Source organism: Diadema antillarum, unplaced genomic scaffold (assembly GCF_040938485.1).
Source record: "Diadema antillarum isolate AM-2024a unplaced genomic scaffold, OU_Dant_1.0 seq00001234_RagTag, whole genome shotgun sequence".
NCBI lineage: Eukaryota > Metazoa > Echinodermata > Echinoidea > Diadematoida > Diadematidae > Diadema > Diadema antillarum.
In genome coordinates this window covers 810,656-821,608 of record NW_027272022.1, presented here as the reverse complement: position 1 = coordinate 821,608, position 10,953 = coordinate 810,656, and the positions used below count along the sequence as shown (strand labels likewise).

The window sequence follows — 10,953 nt, the reverse complement described above, 5'->3', positions numbered from 1 at the left end:
GAGAAAATAAGAGAGAGAGAGAGAGAGAGAGATCTGAACAGAGAGATAAACCGGAACATTTATTAATACAGACACAAACGCGCGCACACACACTCACACACACACACACACACACACACACACACACACACACACGCAAAACAAATACAAGCATGCACACACATAAACATACGCACATACAGGCAATCACACAGAGAAACGTTGGGTGATAATCTAAGAAAAACGATAAAGTTGTAGACAAATGAGGAATATCTTTGAAGGCAAAAGTATAAACAAGTATCACGCTCATAGAGAGACAAGAATGAAAGTAAATTGTTTGACTTTCAGATCATTGACATCTCTGCTGACAATCAATCATGTTAATGATGTAATCATCAAATTAACACGACATTTTTACGCCTCCTTTACTTCTGGAATAGTTGATACATTGGAGTGGAAAAAACATTCCCGTATTGTCGCAGAAAGGAAGCGGATGGTCATGAAGAAAATTGCTCGCCTGAAAGGTAGAAAGAAAAAGAAAAACACTGACTGACGGCTGTTTCCTCGGTATTAAAAAAGGCTAAGTTTCCGCTGCTTAAAACATAATGGATCTGGTCACCGGATTCATTGAAGTTTAAAACATATAACGGATCATTATCATGAAATATATCAGCCTATTCTGGCCCTTCCCACGGTCACAATTCATGGCCAAACTCACTTAAAGTGGTGTCATTTATGACACAGCAGCGTGGGATTCATGGACTTGATGGGTGACCAGATTCATTAGCTGCTCACCGGGGTACCTTCGAAAACCACATATAGCACCCATCAACGAAATTATGCATTCAAGCACATAGGTAAAGGTCGACTCAAATCGAGATCCTTCGTCTGTGTGTGTATTCTATACAATAGTGTAATCAGTGAAAAAGCTGTTCACAATTCGTTACGGGCATTCTCATATAATTATGTCTGAGCGGGGCCAACCTTCCCACCCTTTATCAATATTATACAAATTGAGATGGTCAATTTCAATATGACGTTCACAATGCTATAATCGTTTGCTATTTTCTTTATCGACAGATGTCTGTCAGTATTAGGCGAGTAAACAATTTTCCTATGTGTTCAGGGTTTTTGTCAAACCACTCGAACTTCATTTAGCTTGGAACTGGACAGAATTCTAACGACGAGAGTTTCGCTTTTCTGCTTCGACTTTTCTTAATCACTGTGTTCAGTTTGCACCATTCACGGACCTCATTCCTCACAGATTTTTGTCGAGATCAGTTTTTTTTTTCTATTTCATTTTCAATCAGAGGGTGAAGCAGGATTACAGCAACTCACATGGTCAACATCACCACCATCATAATCAGTTTCAGTTTCAGTCTATTTTATTTCTTCACTTGTATAGATGAATCATATGACGAATCAACAATAAAGTTTTCATCATATATATATATAGTAAAAAAGAACTTACAGCAATAGAATATGAATTCATGTGCTATATATACAGTGCGAGAAGATGAAGCATTCACCTGACGCAGCTAGTTATATATATATATATATTAATATATATATATATATATATATATATATATATGTATATATATATATATATATATATATATGTATATATATATATACATATATATATATATATATTTATATATATATATGTATATATTATATATATATATATATATATATATATGGGTGAAAACGTTGAACGATGTACAATTGGGCAAATCAGGGGTCAAAATTAAAACATGTGACTCATTGATATAGATACATCTCAGTGAAATGTCATTATTGTCAGCTTTCTTGTAAACCCAATTATACTGGGATATCTCCAAGGGTGTTGTTTTTATTCAAGGTTAAATAGAACTGTGACATAATGGCGAACGTCTCTGACTAAAATAAACATCGTTTTAGTGAAAATTCAAATGAAGGGTGAAAAAACATTCAAATGAAGATAGTTTAATCTTGTTCATACTTTCGAAGACTGTGTTAATTTGTTCCTAAAATATTGTTTGCCTGCTGTGAAGTTTACAAAAGCTAATACACATGGAAGTTAAAGACAAAGTGGAGTTTTTGTCATTTAAGCAGAGATTTTCATATTCTTATCTTCACTTTCATCTCATTTGAACAAAACATGTAGCAGGGGTCTCATTTGTTTAAATGTTAATGTTCAGTAGATACTAATAATGAATTAGTGCATTTCGTTTGATCAAATCACCATAAAAGCCCTATACAGACGCTGGAAGTAAGCCATGTTTTGATCAGAGACGTTCTGGTTTCACTCATAGACGTTCCTCAGACATAGGCAATACAAATGATGTCATTTTCCTTTATTAAACACATGTCTTTTAATCTTTTGTCAACAATTCAGAATGGTAATTTCACCTTGAATTATTTTTCATACTAATTGATTATAACTACGAATCTCCAAATTGTAAGAGGAATTTCGATTTCTGCACCAAAAATCAACAACAAGCCTGTTCTTGATATATCATTCAGATCTTACAACACCTTTTAATGACAGACAACAAAATTACCTGAAAAATTTGCAATTTCAACTACTTTACCTAATTACTCATTTATATCAGAGACATTTGCTTTTCCATCAGGGACGTTTCGGCTGTAAGTTATCACTAAAATTAAACATCAAACTCCCTATTTTAAAAGATGCTCGCAACTGGACATTCCACATTCATTGAGAAATCATTTACCTAGGCCTAAATGTCGAGAATTGTTTTTGTTTATGATGACCACTACTTTGCATTTTACCTTCAGGTGTATATGCAGGTGTGCCCACACGCTATTAATTTTGTATATGTTTGCTTTCAATTGTAGTCCAAATCTGTTAAAAAGGTAAACACAAATTTATTGATACTAATTTAATTTGACCCCTTAGTCTAAAATATAATTGTATGAGTATAAGCCAGTTTGTATTTTCATTAGGGACCTTACCTGGGCCACTGTTATGATGTCGTCTCAGAAAGCTGTAATTAACCTTTGCTTATCCTAGAAGCATCAAATTTCGCTACGCTTTTTTTCATACTATGGCAGATATAAATTGTAAACAATGTAATGCACTTGCCACAACACCAAACTCAAAAGAATATCGACAGTATGGTATAGCAACTGTTTGTTGACGAAAAGTGAACTGAAAACCTCTTTCAAGAGGTTGACAATGATAACATAACGATATCACATTTTATCTGTCACATCGTTAGGGGATTATTAATCCTTCTTCCTTCAACTCAAAGGCGATGCATTATAGTGTTCATAGTGGAGACTAGGTAAGGGACATTCTTAATAGACGTTTTCTTGTTTCATCACAGACGTTAGTATTTTTCCTTTTCTCCTGTATTTGGCTTACAAACCTCAAAAATATCACTAGAATATTTCACCTTACTTCCAAAGGAAAAAGCTTCATTCAAGGGGAAATTCAGCCCAAATGTATAAATTTATTCGCTGATAAGAAAGAAAATCATACGGGCTCCACAAAAATGAGAAGGTTGTGACATTTTGAAGTTTCGCTAGTTCTTCAGTAAACAGTTTTTGAATGGTCATTATGAATCTGCAAATGGCAAAATGAGCATGTCATCCCCTCACAACTTGCCATAACATTTGAACATAATATTTTGAAATTTCCAGTTTTTCATTCAAACATAATTATGCCCCAGGCTTAAATCCGGGTATATATGTAACTGAACACTATTCCGAAGGTACATAATCGACCACGAATAGCATTATGTTTCAGATTTCAATGCCAGAAACATTAAATTTTCGTTATTTTTTGTACACGATCAATGGAAAATGGAGAGGTTATGACATGGTTAGCTCACTCATTTGCATATTCTTATCCACTGTACAAAAACCTTATTGCAGAAATTGGCAAAAATTCAAAAAGGCAGTTAAGTAAGGGTGCAATTAAACATAATTAAGGGTTCAAGTGTGTCCTGCCATTGTTTCAAATTGGGTGCAAATTATTTGAACCTTTACTTCTTAGCGTATAAGCCTCAAATTTCACAGGCTCAAAAGCAAACGTAGTGACGTGCATTAAAAACGGAGTCGGCATTATAACATTGAACTGAATTTCTCCTTCATTTGGTATTCAATGTCCTCAATCAGTGCATAGTATCGACTGTGTCGCTTGCGACACCAGCTGAAACCGGGGTTGGGAAAGTCATTATTGTGTAAACAGATGGCACCTCCAATCAGATATCCGTCCAGTCTTGCCAGTACCACGGCCGTGGTCTGGAACTTGTAGGCTCCATGAACATGACTGAGACTAAAGATCCTAAACAGGATATTCGGAGTGTTTACAATCCATCCGGTCTTCCCATCTTGCTGTAAGAAAAAAAAAATAGAGTAAAAATGATATTAAAGTTAACTTACCATGCACTGGAGCAATGTACGCACAAAATGAACGTCTCTGATCAAAATTATAAAATCAACATTGTTTCTAGATTGCGCAAATTACCTAGAACAATGTATGTATACGAGGGCCATCTACTGTGGAATAATGAAAGATCGATTCCCAATTGTAGTAGTTGAAAATATGTAAAACGTCCCGTATAACGTCTCTGACGTAAACATCTTTGCTTATCAGTATTTAATGGGTTTGATTTTTACAAGACATTAGCATTATATTTGGATTGAGGAACCTATGTGCTATGTCATCCCCTCACTACTTGCCATAACATTTGAACATGATATTTTGAAATTTCCAGTTTTTCATTCAAACATAATTATGCCCCAGGCTTAAATCCGGGCATATATGTAACTGAACACTATTCCGAAGGTATATAATCGACCACGAATAGCATTATGTTTCAGATTTCAATGCCAGAAACATTAAATTTTCGTTATTTTTTGTACACGATCAATGGAAAATGGAGAGGTTATGACATGGTTAGCTCACTCATTTGCATATTCTTATCCACTGTACAAAAACCTTATTGCAGAAATTGGCAAAAATTCAAAAAGGCAGTTAAGTAAGGGTGCAATTAAACATAATTAAGGGTTCAAGTGTGTCCTGCCATTGTTTCAAATTGGGTGCAAATTATTTGAACCTTTACTTCTTAGCGTATAAGCCTCAAATTTCACAGGCTCAAAAGCAAACGTAGTGACGTGCATTAAAAACGGAGTCGGCATTATAACATTGAACTGAATTTCTCCTTCATTTGGTATTCAATGTCCTCAATCAGTGCATAGTATCGACTGTGTCGCTTGCGACACCAGCTGAAACCGGGGTTGGGAAAGTCATTATTGTGTAAACAGATGGCACCTCCAATCAGATATCCGTCCGGTCTTGCCAGTACCACGGCCGTGGTCTGGAACTTGTAGGCTCCATGAACATGACTGAGACTAAAGATCCTAAACAGGATATTCGGAGTGTTTACAATCCATCCGGTCTTCCCATCTTGCTGTAAGAAAAAAAAAATAGAGTAAAAATGATATTAAAGTTAACTTACCATGCACTGGAGCAATGTACGCACAAAATGAACGTCTCTGATCAAAATTATAAAATCAACATTGTTTCTAGATTGCGCAAATTACCTAGAACAATGTATGTATACGAGGGCCATCTACTGTGGAATAATGAAAGATCGATTCCCAATTGTAGTAGTTGAAAATATGTAAAACGTCCCGTATAACGTCTCTGACGTAAACATCTTTGCTTATCAGTATTTAATGGGTTTGATTTTTACAAGACATTAGCATTATATTTGGATTGAGGAACCTATGTGCTATGTCATCCCCTCACTACTTGCCATAACATTTGAACATAATATTTTGAAATTTCCAGTTTTTCATTCAAACATAATTATGCCCCAGGCTTAAATCCGGGTATATATGTAACTGAACACTATTCCGAAGGTATATAATCGACCACGAATAGCATTATGTTTCAGATTTCAATGCCAGAAACATTAAATTTTCGTTATTTTTTGTACACGATCAATGGAAAATGGAGAGGTTATGACATGGTTAGCTCACTCATTTGCATATTCTTATCCACTGTACAAAAACCTTATTGCAGAAATTGGCAAAAATTCAAAAAGGCAGTTAAGTAAGGGTGCAATTAAACATAATTAAGGGTTCAAGTGTGTCCTGCCATTGTTTCAAATTGGGTGCAAATTATTTGAACCTTTACTTCTTAGCGTATAAGCCTCAAATTTCACAGGCTGAAAAGCAAACGTAGTGACGTGCATTAAAAACGGAGTCGGCATTATAACATTGAACTGAATTTCTCCTTCATTTGGTATTCAATGTCCTCAATCAGTGCATAGTATCGACTGTGTCGCTTGCGACACCAGCTGAAACCGGGGTTGGGAAAGTCATTATTGTGTAAACAGATAGCACCTCCAATCAGATATCCGTCCGGTCTTGCCAGTACCACGGCCGTGGTCTGGAACTTGTAGGCTCCATGAACATGACTGAGACTAAAGATCCTAAACAGGATATTCGGAGTGTTTACAATCCATCCGGTCTTCCCATCTTGCTGTAAGAAAAAAAAATAGAGTAAAAATGATATTAAAGTTAACTTACCATGCACTGGAGCAATGTACGCACAAAATGAACGTCTCTGATCAAAATTATAAAATCAACATTGTTTCTAGATTGCGCAAATTACCTAGAACAATGTATGTATACGAGGGCCATCTACTGTGGAATAATGAAAGATCGACTCCCAATTGTAGTAGTTGAAAATATGTAAAACGTCCCGTATAACGTCTCTGACGTAAACATCTTTGCTTATCAGTACTTAATGGGTTTGATTTTTACAAGATATTAGCATTATATTTGGATTGAGGAACCTATGTGCTTCAAACGTAAGCACCAATTCGCCATGATGGGTCATTAATATTGGTTTGAGAACAGATCTTATTTGTTCAGAGAACGTCCCTGACCTAATCCTGTTTTTCTTACATTTCTGCTTCTCTCACAAAAAAAATACGTAATTCAAAGTGACTATTACATTATAATTATAGACTACTGACCTATTACTAGTCATAAAACACAATTTCTGTCTAGGCAATGTGTTTAAACTTGCTCAATCAACAGAAAACCTTAAATTTGAAACTCTTCTACATATTTTCAACATCTTTCAGGAAGCTTCATTTTTCTTAATATTATAACACGCCCGTGTAAACTTTGTTCTTCTTGTTCCTATAATACTAACCGCACCCATCCAGACCTAATTTTACTTTAATGTTCTCAAAATTTGTAGAATGGATGTCTTTATTTCATGAAACAGTAATTATCAGAGACGTTTTTCATTTTGCTCAGAGACGTGCGGTCTTTGATCTTCATGTAGAATCTTACATATTTACTGTCCATCCTTCTTTAATTTATTTATAATCCAAAGGTTAAAATACATAATTTCACAGATGATACTAATTGGCAAATCTACGGAATGATAACTGTTATAAATCGACACAAACACCAGGAAAGTTTTTGTTATTACTCACATTTTCAGGATTTGTGGGCATTTCCGTTGTTGAATTATGCCGACTCGATTCCAAGATGGCGCGTCAGTGCGTACTATAAGCGCGCAAATAAAGTATCATGCAGTGTGTACGTGTCAGATGAGGGAATATCCCTTTAGAGATTTTCAATCAGAGACATTCGCTTTGATCAGAGACGTTTGCCAATTTGGATTTTCAACCAGAACTCATTTTTATGGACAGTATGTTGCTCTTGTTGCCAATCATCATAATCGCCTGGCTCACACTGACGTACTGATCACCAGTTTTTATCTCAAGCATAATCAACTTTCATTAATGACACCATTAACCAATGGAACATCTCTGATGGTTATTCAGTATAATTTGCTTTAAAGGGAAGGTCCTGTTTTGGTTGATGGTGGCACGTCGGGATGAAATTTTTTGGCAAGATAATGACAAACTACTTATGAAATATGAAAGAGCATTGAAATTTATGGGGAATTCAAAGTTTGTTTGACAAAAATTGGTCTAGAAATGGCTGAGAAATGCAAAAATACGTCGTCCGATAAAAGTGTGGGACCCACACTTTCCCCCGTGATACGACCTTACCTCCCTCTACCGTTTGAATTTGACGACATTGGGCTTGGGGCTTTTTCAACCGTTATCTTCCGCACACGCGAGCGATGTGTACCGCACGGCTTGGTCTGGGAGGTTGACCTTTTCACCTCCGTGAATTTGGGAGAGAGACGGCGCGGCGAGGGAATATTGCGTAATCATGGGGGTTCATGGCACTTTGCAGACCTGTATGGACGTCGTGTGTGCGTGGAGTTCTGTGATCGCACTGCGCTATCAGCCGTCGCGTCGTTCCGTTTGTTTACTTGAGGGCACATAGTCTCTTTTCCTCGGTGTGATGCTGCGTATAGAGCTCTACGGATTCCGACTCGAGAGCAACTAAAACAGTTAGGTTTTGCAAGACGAGGTATACATACGTCTCCGACCTAGAAATCTCGCAAAAGAATATAGAATCTTTCGAAATGAGGCGTAGGGGGCAACGAACTCTCTTAATTTCTAGGACTTAAATTTTAAATCTTTCTTACGACTTAAAATATTTTAAGTCTTTAAGACTTATTTTAGGTGGCTTCGATTAAAAGTTGAGTGTCGAAGCTGTTCGCAATCTAAATCTAACAAGGACTTAAACTTTCAGCCAATCAGATGACTTGTAAATGACGTCATGCGCTATCTTGAACCGCCTAAAACCGGAATTGGCGCTGGCCGTCACTTTGCTTCATGCGATGCTAGATAGCGTAGTCATACACACACATTCAGTGCACAATATGTACATTGTACATGTACTATAGTATGTACTTGTACCTACCATGTACCATGTACCACCATCGACCATTTGCAAACATTTAAACGCTATTGACTCGAACAGTTGGGTTGGTCTTGAAGGCAGTTATACTAAGTCATGCAGGCCGGAGTTTTTTGAGGGCATGATCTGACGGAAGCTTGACCAAGTTGCTTAAAGGTGAGCATATTACTGTATGAATGCTTAAGAATGTGTTTGATAACTCTGGGACTCAGTAACCAAAGATAAAAGATGTTAAGATGTGCACTAACCGCCCTACATTTTTGGCGAGTTTGAGCCTTGCCGCTGTATACAGCGCTGTCCATCCCTGAAGCGCCAGCGCTAACGTTAGCTGTTCATGGCTAATGTGTCTATCCAAACATTGTAACAAGTTACATGTAGGCTAACGTTATACTAGTATTGTGGGGGCTCTATTTCGGTGAAACTGCAAGTACAAGTGTAATAATACAGGGACTCTTATAAAGCGCCCATTCTACCTAATGATTTATGATGTTGGTGTCTTGACTGAAAGGTAAAGCTATGGCCATGGGCATTAACACAGGCTACTGTAGCGTAGGCCTAACTGTCGTCTAACACTGAGTAACAGTATTGTCACAAGTTAGTGTCAGTTCACCCCTTCCTACACTCTTGTAAGGTTTAATTTATCAATTTCTACGCAGAAAGGCACAGTTCTAGGCCTTATCATGCCCCACTATGCTGTGATAAAATGTAGGGCATATGCTGTTAGATGGGTTTTATATTTAACGTTGTGTTTAGGCAGGGAGGTGCTCCCTGGTTTAGGCCACCAATAGTACGTAGACCCTATGGGCGCTACAATAGAACTGCGACCAGCCCAAACACGAAGCCCCCTGTGTGATGAGCGCCCCAGGGTTTAGGGCGCCAATGTTGCAATGCCAGTGCAGTGGCGTCAAGCTCTGAACTGTAAAAACTTCTATCGCATGGGCCATATTGGCTGACATCACCAATTTCCATTGACTCCCATATTAAAATAGGGGTCTACAATTAATAAACAGTTTCTGTTCCATTGCATGACTAGGTCTACTGAGTCTGATGTCACAATAAACAATTACCTTTGGCGTGTGCACTCAACACTCTTACTATCAAGCGTGCATCATGTCACTCATTTTACTGGAATAATCAACTTCAATGCTACTTGCACTCGGCTGCGTACATGTGTATGTAATGTGAATGTGCTACTGATTTGCATTCCATGAAAATACTTCTACTATTATTACTACCACTCAGTAGTAGGCCTGGACACCTAGGCCTTATGGTTGCCATTTCTGCACTGAATTCAAGACTCTTTCTTGAACTAGTAAGTCTGTTAGTGTTTATTGTTGAAGGCGCTGTATGAAACAAATAATGTATGGGATTAACTCGTGCAATGAAACAACGGCGTAGCCAGGATTTCATCTTAGGGGGGGCGGTTAGTCTGCGAGGGAGCGAAGCGACCGAGCCCGAGCGAGCGGAGCGAGCGAGGGGGGAGGGTGTGGGAGGGGGGTGTCCCCCCTCCCACGGTAAGAACTTTTTGCATTTTGATGTTGTAAATGGTGCAATTTGATGCATGTTTTTGCGCGTTTTATCGACGTGAAACACTCCCGCTTGTTTATGGTAGCAGTTTATTTTGATGTAGATTATTAGTGAACAATTTGCCTATAAAATGGTATAATTTAGATACACTTCTTGTATTAATTCTTTTCACTGAATATCATGAACGCGACTGAACCCGAGCGAGCGGAGCGAGCGAGGGGGTAGGGGAGGGTGTGGGAGGGGGGTTTCCCCCTCCCACGGTAAGAACTTTTTGCATTTTGATGTTGCAAATGGTGCAATTTGATGCATGTTTTTGCGCGTTTTATCGACGTGAAACAGTCCCACTTGTTTAAGGTAGCAGTATATTTTAGTGTAGATTATTATGGAACAATTTGCCTTTAAAATGGTGTAATCTAAATGCACATCTTGTATTAATTCTTTTCACTGAATATCATGAACGCGACTGAACCCGAGCGAGCGGAGCGAGCGAGGGGGTAGGGGAGGGTGTGGGAGGGGGGATGTCCCCCCTCCCACGGGAAGAACTTTTTGCATTTTGATGTTGCAAATGGTGCAATTTGATGCATGTTTTTACGCGTTTTATCGACGTGATACAGTCCCACT

The 10,953-nt window shown here is 37.8% G+C and overlaps 1 protein-coding gene across 1 annotated transcript in view; it reads right to left on the bottom strand.

The window, feature by feature from the left end:
- Window positions 1-10,953, bottom strand: part of LOC139745125 (UDP-glucuronosyltransferase 2C1-like) — a 100,791-nt gene that overhangs the window by 57,181 nt on the left and 32,657 nt on the right. The gene's annotated exons all lie outside the window — the stretch shown is intronic.